Source organism: Lutra lutra, chromosome 8 (genome assembly GCF_902655055.1).
Source record: "Lutra lutra chromosome 8, mLutLut1.2, whole genome shotgun sequence".
In the NCBI taxonomy this organism is placed as follows: Eukaryota; Metazoa; Chordata; class Mammalia; order Carnivora; family Mustelidae; genus Lutra; species Lutra lutra.
The window spans coordinates 140,485,172-140,491,645 of NC_062285.1; the positions used below are offsets into that span (position 1 = coordinate 140,485,172).

The 6,474-nt window shown below is 52.1% G+C and overlaps 1 pseudogene; it reads left to right on the forward strand.

Moving 5' to 3' along the window:
* The first annotated feature begins 2,496 nt into the window (after nucleotides 1-2,496).
* LOC125108009 (uncharacterized) lies at nucleotides 2,497-2,581 on the forward strand (annotated as a pseudogene).
* Nucleotides 2,582-6,474: the final 3,893 nt, after the last annotated feature.

The following is a 6,474-nucleotide window of genomic DNA, read 5'->3' on the forward strand; positions in this document are numbered from 1 at the left end:
TCAGGCCAGCTGAAATCCTCATGCCAGCAGGAGCTGAAGTCTCATCTGATGGGGCAGGAGTCCTTTCCCTGCAGCTGTAGATCTCGTGGAATCTGTGTCCTTAAGGTCACAGGAATACACCTCTCCGACTGCCCCTTCTTTAAGACTCCCTCTTGGAAAAGCTCACCTGATTATGTGAGGCCCACCCTGGATGATCTCCCTTTGGATTAACTCAACTGATTAGGGACCTGATTTACACTGGCCAAATTCCCTTTTGCCATCTAACTTAATGGGTTATGGGAGTGATGTCCCCTTGTAGTTATAGGTCTCGCTCACACTCAAGGGGAGAAGATTACATGTGGGCACCCAAGGTCGTTTTAGAATTCACCTACAACAGACAGCCTTTCCATGGGGTCTCCGCAGCCTGAGACCCCTGGCCCCTCCAGCCCAGCCTCTGCTGGACAAGCAGGGTGATCTTTCTTTCCTATCCATCTGTCTGCCTATCTGTGCTTCTATCTATCATTGATCTATCTTTCCTACTTCGTTATTCTTTTTTTTTTTTTCAGCTTAAATATGGAAAATTTCAAATAAATCCCAAACCAGAGTGAATAACATCACGGACCTCCAGAAACCTATCACCTGGCTTTGAACAAATGTTAATATCCTAACTTCTTTTCTTCATGTATCTTTTTTCCTGAATATTTTCAAGTCAATTTCAGACGTGGTGAGTGTTCTCTTCTCAATACTTCAAGATGTGCATCCGATTTTTTAAATGGATGTTTTCCTCCATCACCACAGCTCCATCAGCCCCGTAACAAAATTAACCCTTTCTAAACCCCAGTCGCACTCACATTTCTCTTCCGGCCCCCCAAGCATTCTTCACCAGCTGCTCTGAGCCAAGATCTGAGCCGTTCCAACATCCAGTGTGAGCTCATCCCTTCGCCACTTAGCACCTCCTGGTTTCCCTCGCTCGCCCCACCTGGTGTCCCCTCCCACCCCTGCCCCCCTGCCTGCTGGCCTCCTTTCTGCGGTTCAGCAGACCTTGTCCTCCCAGCCACCGCACCTTTGTGTCTGAGCTTTCTTGCAGAACGTTCTCTGTGCCTTCTCTCCCAGTTCAGCTGTCCTTCCCCCAGGGAGGGTCCAGGAATCCCCGAACCAGGTCCCACTCCCATGTCCTCTGATCTCTTGGAACCCTGTGTTTGGCCTGAACTCACTCTTGGTGCGTGGTGACCCACTCATAGGCGTGATTTCTTGCCTGCTCTCTCACTGCCCGACCAGCCTGCAACCCCTGAGCGCGAACAGGTCTGTTTGCTCACCATCGTTTCCCACTGCCTGTCCACAGGCCCCAAGTCAGTGACTGAGTGAGTGAGCCGGGGTTCAGTTGAGGTCAGTGCCATCTCCACGGGAGCCTGGGACCCCCTGCTGGCCAGAGGGGAGTCGATGGCTGAGGGACATGGTCCCCAAAAGTACAGGGCTCGTCATGAGAGTGCTGCTGCCCCAGTGGTCATTACAGGACACCAATAGCCCAGAATGGTTCCCAGGACGCCTCACCCCTCTCACCTCCATCCGCCTGGCCCAGTGAGATCCGGGACCTGCCGACCTCACCCAGCTCTCCCACAACCAAATCAATAGAGAGATGCCACGCAGAGCAGGGGACCGCCCTCCCGGAGGAGGAGATGTTGATGCTGATGGGAGGTGAGCTCAGGGTGGAGGAGTCGGCAGGAGCTAAGGCCTGGAGGCAGGAGGTCTCTGGGGAGACGAAGTCCGGGACCATCAGGGCCCAGAGCAGGTGACTCAAAGATGGTCTGCGCGGCATGTTAGAACTGACAGTCTAGAAATAGACCCATACTTACACGGCGTAGTGGGGGAAGAAAAGGATTTCAGCAAATATCATCGGATCAATCAATGTCCGGATGCAAACAAAACAAAACAAAACAAAGGACCAAAAAAAGAACCCCCCAAAACAAGAAACAAATGTTCACTCTGACCTCACATTACATATGAGAACTAATTTCTGCATCTATGAAATGGATCATATACCTAAAAGGAATCATTAAAATGGAAAACTTCTATAAGAAAACATGAGAGGAAAATCTCGGTGGCCCAGGGAAGCTGTACACAGAAGCACAAGCCATAGAAGGCATGATTGATACATTGGACTTTGTCCAAGTTTAACATTTTGCTCTTTGTGAAGCATATATCCAGCAAAGGACCTACATCTGAAACCCCATTCCCAGCCTTTTTTCATCCCTCAAGGAACCCTTCTCGACATTTCTCTTCTCATCGCCCCCGTGAATGTTTAGTCCCACAGATGTCTGTTTCTGTCTTGTATGGACCTCTGTGCCCTTCACATAAAGAGAGGACACATTCCCCCTCCTCCAGGAACAACTTACATCCCCGTGGGGGCATACACGGAAAACGAGTAATGGAGAAAACAAAAAGAACCCTTATAATCAGGCAGTAAGCAGACAAAAAACCCAACTTAAAAATTTTTTTTTAAGTTTTTAAGTAATCTCAATCGCTTCTCGGCCTTTTGGCTAAGATCAAGTGTAGTAAGTTTTTAAGTAATCTCTACAAGCCCAACATGGGGCTTGAACCCATAACCCTGAGCTCAAGAGTTGCACACTCCACTGACTGAACCAGCCAGGTGTTCCCCTAACACCACTTTCTTTTTTAAATAAGCCTTTCAAGGGGCACCTGGTGGCTCAGTTGTTTAAGTGTCTGCCTTTGGCTCAGGTCAGGATCCCAGGGTCCTGGGATCGAGCCCCGAATCCGGCTCCTTGCTCAGCAGGGAGCCTGCTTCTCCCTCATCTTCTGCCTGCTGCTCCCCCCAATTGTGCTCTGTGTGTGTGTGTGTGTGTGTGTGTATGTGAAAGAGATTAAATAAAATCTTTTTAAATAAATAAATAAGTAAATAAACAAACCTTTCACCAAAGAAGAGATTGGGATGACTGATAAACCCATGAGAAGCAGCATGACATTAGTCGTTAGGGAATCAGATACGAGACACTACTACCCACACACCAGAATGTCCAGAATGCTCCAAACTGAAAAGAAGGACTGTTCTAAGCATCAGCAGGGATATGGCAGAACCAGACCCCTCATACCCTGCTGCTGGGAATAAACGTGTGCCCACACCCACTTTGGAAGACAATTTGGCAGTTTCTTAAGAAGTCAAGCATATGCCAAGCACCTGGGTGGCTCAGTCGGTTGAGCATCTGTCTTCACCTCAGGTCATGATCCCAGGGTCCTGCGATCGAGTCCCGCTTCGGGCTCCCTGCTCGGCGGGGAGTCTGCTTCTCCCTCTCCCTCCACTGTGCTCTCTCTCTCTGTCAAATAAATAAATAAAATCTTAGAAGAAGAAGAAGAAGGAGGAGGAGAAGGAGAAGTAGTTAAGCATACACCTCCCATGTGACCCAGCCACTCCCCTTCTAGGATTTCCCCAAGAGAAACAATAGGGCGTGGTCACCCAGAGACTTGTACTGGAGCGTTTGCAGTGGCTCCTTAGTAGTAGCCAAGAGGGACACAAATAGAAACAATCCAGTGTCCCCCACAGGCGAACGGATCAACAAGTTGTACCTCCTTACAATGGAATACCACTCAGCACTAAAAAGGAATGAACTATTAATACACATAACCACATGAACGAAGCCCAAAATAGTTCTACTGAGAGAAAGAAGCCAGGCCAGAAAAAGAGAACGTGTCATATAATTCCATGTATATGAACTTCTAAAAAATGCAACCAAATCTCTTACAGAAGAGGCACCAGGAAACTTTTGGGGGTGATGGAAATCATTACCCCGATTACCGTGATGGATTCAAGGATCTATGGGCATACCTGTCAAAATTCATGTATCTGTCAAAACTCATTACATCGTCCGCTTTAAACAAGCATGTTTCATTGCATGTCAGTTACACCAAAAAATTTATAAATCAGTCACCCATCCAAAAAATGGGGTGATGTCAATTTAAAAAAAAAATTCTTATTGCCGATTTTACTTAAAAAATGTGACTGGCTGGGGCGCCTGGGTGGCTCAGTCAGTTGAGCGTCCAACTCTTGGTTCCAGCTCATGTCGTGGTCTCAGGGTCATGAGATCGAGCCCCGCGTCAGGCTCCACACTCTGGGGAGTCTGCTTGAGATTCTCTCTCCCCCTCCCTCTGTCCCTCCCCTTGCTTGCACGGGCTCCCCGGTTTGCCTGGACCCCGACTCCCTTGGTTTCTCTGCACTCGGGCATCGGCATCTTGGCCCCCCAGGCAGATGAGCTTGTGGCCTGGGGGTAAGGCAGCTGGGGCTGGGTTCTGAGCAGGGGGCGACACAGATTTGCACCTGTGGACCAACAAAGCCCCTCTCAGTCTGGCTGCCTCCAACGGTTGCCAGGGGTGGCTGAGCAGCACTGTAAACCCAGGCTTTGGGCTGAGCCTGAGTGGAGTGAGAGCTCAGTCTGTTCACGACAGACACCAGACCCTCAGAGGTAGGATCACTGTTGCTTTCTACAGAGGACCACAGGGGACCGTCTGATGGGTAAGGGGTGAGGAGGGCCACAGAAACTGTGCTAGGACTCCCTTGTACATGATTTCTGTGCTGGGTTGTTGAGTCTGTGGCTGGCCTGGAGCTCTCTGCCCACAGGCCCCTTCCTCCCTGTCTCGCTGAGACGCAGGGGACCCAGCTTTACCACACCTGTAGCTCAGCGACCCAATCAGTGCAGTTGGTTGTAAATATTTGCAGAACTGACCCATATGGCATTAGCTATGACCCCCCCTTCTCTCCGCTGCCTCAGTGTCCCCCCTCTAAAGAGGGAGTAGGCTTGCTTCTCTGAGGACACACCTTCTCCCAGCCTGTCCCTCTTCAGAGCTGCTAATGACCAACATCAGGTAGGAAACATGAGATTTCGAGGTTCCAGAAACCGGGTCCATCCTGCGACCTGGAATTTGCCCAGAGTCTTGTGGCTCTTGTGGTTCCACCAAACCTGGAGGGGGGAATCTCCTGAAATCTCCTGTTGACCCCATTCTGTTCTCGAGCACTGAGAGAATAAAATAAGCAGAGGGTTTCCCTTTGTGCTCTGGTTTCCAGGAAGCTCAAAGGCACTTCTCCTTGACTTTAGAAATGGTGGAGGATTTGCTTCCCATGAGCCTGGAGGAATGAGGTGGGATGCTGGGACACACATGGCCACTTGCATGGTCCTCCCCTTGCACATGGAGGGGGGCACGGGAGCGGGGGACCTGTGGGAGTTGATGGGGTAGACTAGGAGAGAGAGAAGGGGCCCAAGGCAGGGGGACAGAGGGAAGGGGACACACACCCTAGGGAGCTGCTGCATGACTTCCTAGCTGGGCTCCCTGCTTTCACTCTCAGGCCAGCCTGTCCTCCAGCCCAAAGCCAAAAGGGCCTTCTAACGCCCAGGCCAGACCCCATCGGCTGGCAGCGCCCTGCTGGAAGCAGAGGCAGAGCCCGAGTCCGCCCCAGGCCTGAGGGCACCTGCAAGCCCCCCCGCCCCCGTCGCCACCGCGCGTGGGGCCGCCGCCAGGGGGCGCCCGACACCAGAGCGCTGCCCACGGGACCAGGTCCTGCTCTGCCGGCTTTGCTCCTGCCGTCCCTGCCGCAAAGAAAACACACTCTGTGCACATCATAGCCTCCCTTCCCCCCTTAAAGACCCAGTTAAGGTACCACCGCCTCCAGAAAGCTTTCCTGGGCCTCAGGCTGGGCCAGGTTTTTCTCCGAGGCTCCCACAGCCCGCTGGGACCCCATTCACACTGTCGGTCACTGCTCCTGTCTCCCAGGAGGTAAGATGGTGAGCCCTCCGGCAGGGCTGGGCCTGGGTCACCCATCACCCCAGAATGGCCACTCTGACAGTGGTGTTCAGGTGAATAAATCTGGGAGCGTTGCTGGGTCATCAGTGGTGGACGTCCTGGCCCCCCCACCCCTCCTTGCTTAGGAATGCTCAGGAATGGTCTCCCTGGCTCCTACCCCCATCCCATCTCATGTCTGTAAACCCCGAGGACGTGCCCTCCTAGACTGTGGGCTGATCCCTGCCTCAGTTTCCCCACCTCTAAAGGCGAGGTGGACTTTGCATTGGCTGCTCCCTCCCCCAAGACACTCTCCCGGCATCTCTGCCTGCGGTCTCCTGCTTCAGAGGAGCGTTCTGCTGGGGTGGGGGATCGTTGTTGAGACGCCTCTTGAATTTGTGAGCAGTAGTAAAGGACTCGGAGGTGTTTGGAAATTATTTTCTCACAATTAATCAACCAGAGAGGGTTCCAGTGGTCTGTGTAATGATTGGTGTCACTGTGTGATCTGAGCCTACGGGAGTGGCAGCTGACAGACGTGGTATGCCTGGTGGGCAAGACGGCTTTGCAAAAGCGGATCTGAACGTTCTAGAACACTCAGACCCCCGCTCCCTAGCGTCCCTGCCGGCCTCTGGTCACACAGGCACGGTGTAGGTGATGCGTGACAAAAACCAGAGGGACGCTCGCTGGGTTCATGTCCCCTCTCCGACTCCGGCT